The 9,107-nt window shown below is 40.8% G+C and overlaps 1 pseudogene; it reads right to left on the bottom strand.

The window, feature by feature from the left end:
• Positions 1 to 382: 382 nt before the first annotated feature.
• Positions 383 to 9,107, bottom strand: part of LOC102847158 — a 14,787-nt pseudogene continuing 6,062 nt past the window's right edge.

Below are 9,107 nucleotides of genomic sequence, written 5' to 3'. Positions count from 1 at the left end.
GAATGGGGTGGGGTCAGGGGCGTTTCCCAAGCATTTCATAAAAAGCTAAAACCATTGAAAACTTCCTAGGGAGAAGTGGCTCCCAGGCTGTCTCTCCAGGGCATCATTCTTCCCTGTGCCCACCAGACACAGCTGAGGGGATCCCAAAGAGCTGAGGAAGGAGGCTGCATCCCCCTTTCAGATTAGATGGGGCCCAGAAAAGGAGCTCATTAGCACCATGCAATGTTGAGGCCTCCCTGCAACCTGACTGACCACAGTTGAAGTGAACTGTGGTCCAAACTGAAGTGTCCACTTGCTAAAGCTTTTGTCCTCTTGAGAGTTGACTCCTGCAGAGGAGGGAAAGAAAGAGGAGGGGAGAAAGCTTGAAGTCCAGGCAGGAGTCTCAACTGGGACCCCAGAATTTCCATACCACAAACTGGCCCAACAGAACCACAACCAGAACTATCACCACATTCAGGATGGAGCCATTGCCCAAGTTCAGGGCTGCCACCCAGCCGCCCCTCTGAGCAATCCACGGGTCAATGTAGTGATGTAGCATGAAGTTGGTGATGAAGACGGTCGCTTGGCCTAGGAATCCGGTCAGCCCGTGCTGGTAGACATGCAGGACCAGGCGATAGCCAAAGCCTAGGAGAGCCACCACAGGGCCCCACTTGATGCCACTCTCAAATAGGCTTGAGACAATCTTGATGAACAATTGGTAAGCGTTCTGTGGTGTTGGCTGCAAGTACTGCAACATGTTCTGGAACTGCGTCGTAGAGCTGGTTGATGTCATCTGCAATGATAGCGAGGTGGCGGCCCACCTGCCCTATGACACTGCTAGGCTCATGGATTAAGGAGACCATCTCTGGGTCAGCAGGAGTAGCTGCCCCTTCAGCCTCCTGTTCCTGCTGGTGGCAATAATAGACGTAGCTTCAGAAAACTCTCATTGTGTCCTGGCTACCTGCTCCTCTCATGTGGAGGATGGAGTAGGGTCTTTGCAGTCCTGCCTGGGAGGGCGAGGACTTGGTTCAAATTGTTTTGGTCAAACATTCTTCTGCATGGTATAGCACTAGACTGTGCATTGCTGTACAGAGGTAACTCATGGTTGCTGTGATGCTAAACACTGTGACACTGATGTGCCAAATGCAATAATGGTTACTCATGGTGGACAGTGTTTGGTGGAGCTCCCTGATTAAACAAGCTTAGAATCCATATCCAAAATAGCTTGCCTCCAGAAACTCTATGAACAGTGTTTGGTTCTTTCGTTCAGAGAGTCACTATGAGTCGTCTACAACTCAATGGCACTTAATAACAACAGGAGAGTGTCAACCCAGTCAGGGCCATAAGTCCTGCACCAACAACCTGCTCTGTGAACCCTCAGAAGGAGCATTTCCTGGACTCGAGCTTAGGGAATTTTTATGGTACTGTTACCTAGTTTATGCAAATTAATAAAACTGTAACAGTCATTTTTCAAAACTCTAAGAAGTTAGTAGAGACGGTGACATAAGGTGCCAGGGTGCAAGTTTACACAGCAAAATATCAGGTGAGTTTCACTAAAAAACATTAACAGCACTTGATTACTTGCTCCCTCATTTCTGTCGAGTAGGAACCAACTCATAGCTGTCGTTGGGTGACATTAAATAAATTCTGACCCAGAGAAATCCCATGCACACAGAATGGGAAGCTCACTAGTCCTGCACTATCTTCACAGTCGTCCCTATATTGGAACCCATTGTTGCAGCATCAATTCTTCCCATTAAGTTTAGTCCTCTTCTTTTGCTGACCATCTATATATCAAACAAAGTTTTTCTAAGGGGACTGGTCCCTCCTGATAACACATCCAAAGAATATGATACAAAGACTTGCCATCTTCACTTCCAAGGAGCATTCTGACTCTATTAAGACAGATTTGTTTGTTCTCCTGGCAGTCAATAAATGTTCTTAGCCAACACCGTAATTCTAAAGTGCCAAATCTTCTGCCTTCATATTTCATTGTCCTGATTATATATGCCTATGAAGCAATTGAAAATGCTGTGGTTGGGTCATATATTTCTTTGCTCTCAAAGTGAGTCTTTACATTTTTTTAAGATTTTAGAGAGGCCTTTCGCAGCAGATATCACCAATGATTTTTTTTTCAATTTCTTGACTGCTACTTCTATAGGCATTGATTGTTGATTCTAGTAAAATGAAATTCTTGTTTCAAGATTTCTTTTTTTTTTCATTTCAGTCTACTAAGTGTGTTAAATAAATACATTTAAAATTTCATAGCATTCATGTGAGGACCATAAGCCATCCAGGAAACTCTTTGATCAATTAATGTAATGATGTAGGAGACATGTTACTGTGCTAGAATATGCAGTTCATATTGTTGTTATGTGCTGTCATGTGATGTTGTTATGTCCATCATGTGATGAAAAGTAACCTTATGTATGAGAACTCGGAAGCCTGCCCTGTCCTGAGCCAATTTCACTGGCTCGGACACACCTACCCCCATTGCCCTACCTACTATATCAACCCATCTCATCTGGGATCTTCCTCTCTTCTGCCGCCCCTCCACCCCTCTGAGCATGATATTCCTTTCCAAGGACTGGTCCCTCCTGGCCACGTGCCCAAACAATGTGAGACAGAGCCTCAAAAGCCTTGCCTCCAGGGAGCAGCCTGGTTTCACCCTCTCCAAAATAAACTGATCTGTTTTCTTGGTGGTCCATGGTATGTTCAACACTTTTCACAGCATCACAACAAAAAGGCATCAATCCTTCTTCTGTAATTCTTAGTCATTGTCCAGCTCTCAGATGAATAGCAAATAATTGCAAAGACTAGGGCCTGGATCAGGCACACCTTAGTCTCCAAAATGACATTGTTGCACTTCAGTACTCTAGAGAGGTCCCTAACAGCAGATTTACCTAATGCAATTCGTCTTTTGATTTCCTGACTGCTGGTGCAACAGAGAAAGCTGTAATTGTTAACAACCTCAGTCTATTCTCCATCCATTATGGTGCTTCCAATTAGCCCAGTGGTGAGAATCTTTGTTCTCGTCATGTTGAGCTTCAATCCACGTTGAAGACTACAGTCTTTGACCTTCTACAGCAAGCAATTCAGGTCTGCCTCAGTTTCAGCAAGCAAGGTTGTGTCATCTGCATAATACAGATTGTTGATGAGTCTTCCTCCAATCCTGACACCACATTACTCTTCATAAAGCCCAGCCTCCCAAATGATCTGTTCTGCATGTAGATTGAAAAGGTATGGAGACAGGACACATCCGGGAGGCACACCTTTCCAAATCCTGAAACATCCAGTGTTCCTGGCTCTGTTCTGAGGACTGCTTGCTGGTCTGAGTATAGGTTTTGCTTAAGCACAGTCAAGTGTTCTGGGATTCCCATTTTCCTCAAGGTTAGCCACAATTTGTTGTGGTCCACATGGTTAAAAGTCTTTGCATAGTCAATAAAGCACAGATAGACATTCCTCTGGTACTCTGCTTTTAGCCAAGATCCATCTGACAGTGGCTATGATATCCCTAGTGTCATGACCTCCTCTAAACCCAGCTTATATTTCTGGTAGTTTTCTGACTCCAGCTCTTTGTATATTTCATTTTAATACTTTCCTTTGTCTTCTTATGCTTCCCTTTGAAATCCTCTGTTCAACTACTTATCTTCTTCCTTTTGTTTTGATTTCTCAGAACTCTAGTGCAATATTCAGAGTCTCTTCTGACACCCACCTTGATCTTCCTCCTCTGTCTCTGCAGTGACTTTTGCATTCTTCATGAATGATATTCTTAATATTCTTCCACAGCTCATCTGATCTTCGCTCATTAGTGCTCAAGGTTTTAAACCTGTTCCTGAGAGAGTCTTTAAATTCTGGTGGGATAGACTTGAGGTCAAACATTGGTTCTTTTGAATTTGATTTTATTTTCTTTAGCTTCTGTTTGAACTTGCGTATGAGTTAGTTTTCACAGCTGGTATTGAGCTTCTGCAACATTTCCCCCCCACAGATGTGGTCAATCTGATTCCTATGTAGACTGTCAGGTGAAGTCCATGTGTATAGTTGCATTTGTTTCATATAAAAGGTGTTGGGAATGAATAGGTCATTGATTGTCTCGAATTCTATCATTCTGGTTTCTTAAGGATATATTACCAGTAGTGGAATTTCTGGATCAAATGGTATTTCTATTTCCAACTTTTTGAGAAAACGACAAACCACCTTTCTCCGTGGTTGCACCATTTTACATGCCCACCACCAGTGAAATAAAGGTTCCAGTCTCTCCACAACCTTGTCAGTATTTATTGTTTGCTGCTTTGTTGAACTTTGCTATTGTTGCTGGGGTGAGATCTCATAGTTGTTTTTATTTGCATCTCTCTAATAGCTAGGCATTTTGAACACTTCTTCATGTGTTTGTTTACCATTCTTTGGTGAAACATCTATTCATAGCCTGTGCCAGTTTTACAATCCAAACAGATATATACAAACCAAGGTTTATTGCTGTGTTATTTAAGCAAAGAGATAGAGACAAACCCAAGTGCCCATCAACAACTTACTGGATAGTAAAAATGGTGGTATATTTAATTAATGGAATACTACACAGCACTGAGAAACAATGAACTCATAAAACATTATAAAACATGGTGACCCTGGAGGACATTATGCTGAGTGAAATAGCTCAGTCACAAAAGGACAAATACTGCATAGTATCACTGTTATAAAGCAGGTCTGACATGGGGGTTTGGAGGAGAATAAGATAAGAGTGGACAGATAATGAACATTGCATTGGAACAGATGAAGGAAAGAACTGATTAAAAGGAATATATGATTAGGCATTAAACATACCACAACAACAGCCCAGAAAAAGAGGTACATTGCAAAGTGGACTGGTGGGGGAGATAACTGTGAAACAATTAATGAATATTTTTTTTTTCAAAACACGAACTAGGGAGGGGGAATGGAGGGTGACGGGGTAAAATGTGCAACAGGGTTGCCCAATTCGATGGATGTGTGGGGTGAAGTAAATGGGAAGGATCTTTTGTGAAAAATAGTGTATTCAAACTTTGTTAATAAATCAGAATAAAATTTTAAAAAACAATGTCTGAATGAAAATCTAACTTTTATGTGAATTTTTATCAAAATGACAATTAAAATTAAATTTTTTTAAAAGAATTCTATCATTCTGTCTCCAACCTCACTTTCGTTACCAAGTCCATACTTTCTAACTAGTAACCCTTCTTTCCTATTCCCAACTTTTGTATTCCAATCACCCATTATTATCGAAGTATCTTGACTGCATGTTTGATCAATTTCTAACTGTAAAAGTTGCTAAAATTAATCTATTTACTTCTCTTGGGCCCTGGTTGTTGGTACATATATTTGAATGATAGTGGTATTAACAGATCTTTCTACTATGTGTATGAATATTATCTTGTCACTCATAACATTGTATTTAAAGGTGGATCTAGATATGGTTTTTTAATTATGAAAACAACTCCATTTTTCCTCACCTTTTCATCTCCAGCCTAGTAGATCTTGTGATGATTTTATTCAAAATGACCCATGCCAACCCATTTCATTTCACCAATGCCTAGTATGGAATATTTATGCTTTCCATTTTTCCCTTAACAATCTCCAACTTTCTTACATTCATACTTTTCACATTCCACATTGTTGGCAACTAACTGTTCCTCCTCCTTTGTGAATCCCAGTAAGAAGTTTCTGCCTCTGATGTGGTATCTATTAATCTAATCTAAATGTGCTCTGCTGTACGTAGGGTTTTCTGAAGCCTATTATTTCGACAGTGGATGACCAATCCTACTCCCTAGTCTGTCTTAATTTGGTTGCTTGACTCTAAAGTAATATTTGACAGACAATAATTTTGCCCAAAAGAGCAGATGAGCAGCCTTTCTCATGGTTCAGGTAACATATCAGGTTTTGGTCCCACCCGCCACCCCCTAAGGTTTACATGTCTTGTTCTCACCCCACTCTGGCTCTGCTAGCATCCAGCTCAATTTCCTTCTTGGGTCCTCCTGCACCTCACATTTCCCTATCCCCAGCCAGTCCTGGCTTGACAGCTTAGGCCTCCACCCACCTCTATCTGACCACTACCTTTCTATTCCCTGGTGAAGTGCAGTGCTGTTGGGACGTCCTCTTGCTCCTGTCTTTTCTCCTAAAGTCTGTTGTCATCCTGTGTCTCAGATGTGGTACAAGACAAGGGGCATGAATGTAAGCAATGTTTTTGTCGACTGTCGTGGGTCTGCAGAGTCGCATGGCCAGGATCCTCAACTTTCTGTGAGGGTTCAGTGGCAGGTCCTTGACTTCATTCTTGTACTAGGTGAAGGTGATGTCTTGACAGAATCTTGCATATTGCTGATTTCCCCCACCCCACCCTTTTTTCAAAACCCAATGGCCAGATGCTGTAAAAGCAAAGAGGCAATATGACACTTGGAAGGTGGAGAGTAGGTGCTAGGTGTTTCCCCATCCAAAGGAGGTACGCTAATCAACTCTGTGGGGCCCAGCCCCTGTTCCATGTTCTGATGGGAGTGTAACTCTCCCTTAGAACAAGCTAGCTTACTAGTAGCAATACGATTAGTATAAACAAGTAGCAGCAAATAAAATGTCTTGATTACCTTCAACAAAATTTATTATTTTTTTAAAAAAAAACCCATATCCTCAATATGACATATTCAAGTCTGCTTCTGAGGTTTCTGTTCTTACTCTAACACTTGCTCAAGATGTTGTTATTGTTGTTAAGTACCATCAAGTCAGAACCAACATATAGCTAATGCTCCAGTGATTATTTTTCTGCAGACAATAAATTGCATGACAGAAGATTGTCCACCTTTCTCTCACAGAGCAGCTGGTGGATTAAAATCACGTGCCTCAAGTTTGACTTCTTATCACTGAGCCACCAGATCTCCCTTTGCTTAAAAGAATAGGTTTTGATATTTTTCCCTTCTCTTCAGCGTTTTTTTTTTTCTCCAAATCATAGTGGGAATGGACGAATGGTCAAAACCAAATGCAAACTAAAGAAGTAAGTTATTCATGAAAGGCACCTGAAAATTAGGCCCAAGGCCCAATTTAGTTTTAGATTTGTAGCTTTCAAAAAAGTGACTGTTATTATTGTCATTTTTTGCTGGTAGGTGCTGTCAAGTTAACTCTGACTCATAGCAACCCTTTGAACGACTGATAGGAACCCTGCCATAGCCTGTGCCATCTTCACAATCTCTTCTATTCTCAAACCTATTGTTGTGGCTCTGTCAGTCAAACTTATCGAGGGTAGTCTTCTTGCTGATCCTCCACTATTCCAAGTACAATATCATTTTTTCCCAAGTACCAGTATCTCCTAGAAACATGCCTAAAGTCCTTGCTTCTAAGGAGCACTCTGGCTGTACTTCTTCCAAGAAAGAGTAATTTTTGATTGTTGTTCTTTGAGTCCATCGGATATTGGGACATCATGCTTGGAAAGGTGGAGGACTGGTGAAACAAAGGAAGACTCTCAACCGGGTGAATTGACACAATGATTACTGCAATGGGCTCTAGTGTATAACTAAGTGTGAGGATGGCATAGGACAGGACAGGATTCAAATCTGTTGTTTGCACGGCCACTATGGGTTGCACTTACCACCTAACAACAACAGCAGCATTCATCAACACCACAATTCAAAGGCATCAATTCTTTGGTTATAAGAGAAGAAAAATATACTTAAAGAATGTAACACAAGAGGTAAAATCTTGCTTCGTATTTTATTCACATTGGAAAGTTAAACTCCTCAGTTGAAAGTTCCCACCTCTATGTGATAGTCCAAAAACACTATGCCATAGAGAATCCTTTCATCTTGTCAACTCATGGGCATTTATGGAACATTTCTTCTGGCCACTTACAGGGAATTCAGTATTTATTCATTCTCTCATCCTTTTTTTAATGGTTCACTTACATTTTGTTTCTTCATTTGTATTGTGTTTTATATAAACATTTTATATAGCTTGATGCATGCACATTTTTAGACATTTTATTTATTTTGTTTATATAAGAAATCATTATTGATCTATGACTTTTATCATCCCATCTCAACAAGCCCACATGGCACCTTGCATATTCATTCACATACCTCTCTATCCTACAACTATCTGCTGTCCTAGTGATTTCCTCTATTCTCTTTCATAACTTTTTTCTCCTTCCCTTTGGAAGTTACACATATCTTGTTCCTTTTGGCGAATTGCAACAGTGGTATTGTCCTTATCTTGAGTCTTCCAGAGAAATATACACATATGGTCATTGCAGCAATAAAAAGGAAAATAACTAAATGCCTTTCAACAAATGGATAAAGAAACTGTGATATAGTTACACAATGGAATACTATGCAGCACTAAAGAAAACAGATTATTTGTAAAATATTACATACATGGGAGAGTCTAGAGAGCACTGAGTCAAATAACTCAGTCACAAAAGGACAAACATTGCATAAGACCACTACTGTAAAAATAGAAAGGTAACTGATGGGTTTAGGGAGAGGAGGAAAACAACAGTGACAACAACAATTGGGAAGATATTCATCCTTTTAAACAGCAATTGAGTTTCTATTTGAAAAATCATATTCACATATCACTGTGTATAGTTTAAATCAGGTTGTCAATAGAAGTGTCTTGCTCACCATAAGGAATACTGAAGTAAACTATATTTAAAAGAACAAAAGAACTCACTGAAGTTTATGGGATGAGGTAGAGATTACAGCATATATCAGAAATTGTTTTTGTTATGTGCTATTGAGTTGCAACCAACCCATAGCTGATGGTGTAGTCAGTTGTTAAAGGCTGTACATCAATGGTCTCCAGCATTTGGGCATGCCAGAATGGTAAACTACTGACATGTCAGGTCACACCTACAGGATAAGAACATGTATATTGGTAGTCTTAGAGTTGGCTAGAGGGGCCTCTGGCTTCTGGAAAAGAGGCCAGGATGAAAAGCTCAGGCCCTTGTGGCTTTCTTTCTGCCACACGTGGGTGTCAGCAGAGCGGGCCTGCCAGATGAATTGGTGGTCTCTGGCCCAGATGTCGCCAGCATTTAGGTGTGCCAGCATGGGAAACTACTGATAGGTAAGGCCATGCCTACAAGGTAAGGACAGTTAATTTGGGACTCTTAGTGTCAG

The sequence above is a fragment of the Elephantulus edwardii genome, unplaced genomic scaffold (assembly GCF_000299155.1).
Source record: "Elephantulus edwardii isolate Elephantulus edwardi_28Jun2011 unplaced genomic scaffold, EleEdw1.0 scaffold00040, whole genome shotgun sequence".
Taxonomy (NCBI): domain Eukaryota; kingdom Metazoa; phylum Chordata; class Mammalia; order Macroscelidea; family Macroscelididae; genus Elephantulus; species Elephantulus edwardii.
Note: the sequence above shows the minus strand (reverse complement) of the source record. Positions and strands in the feature narration are given on the sequence as shown.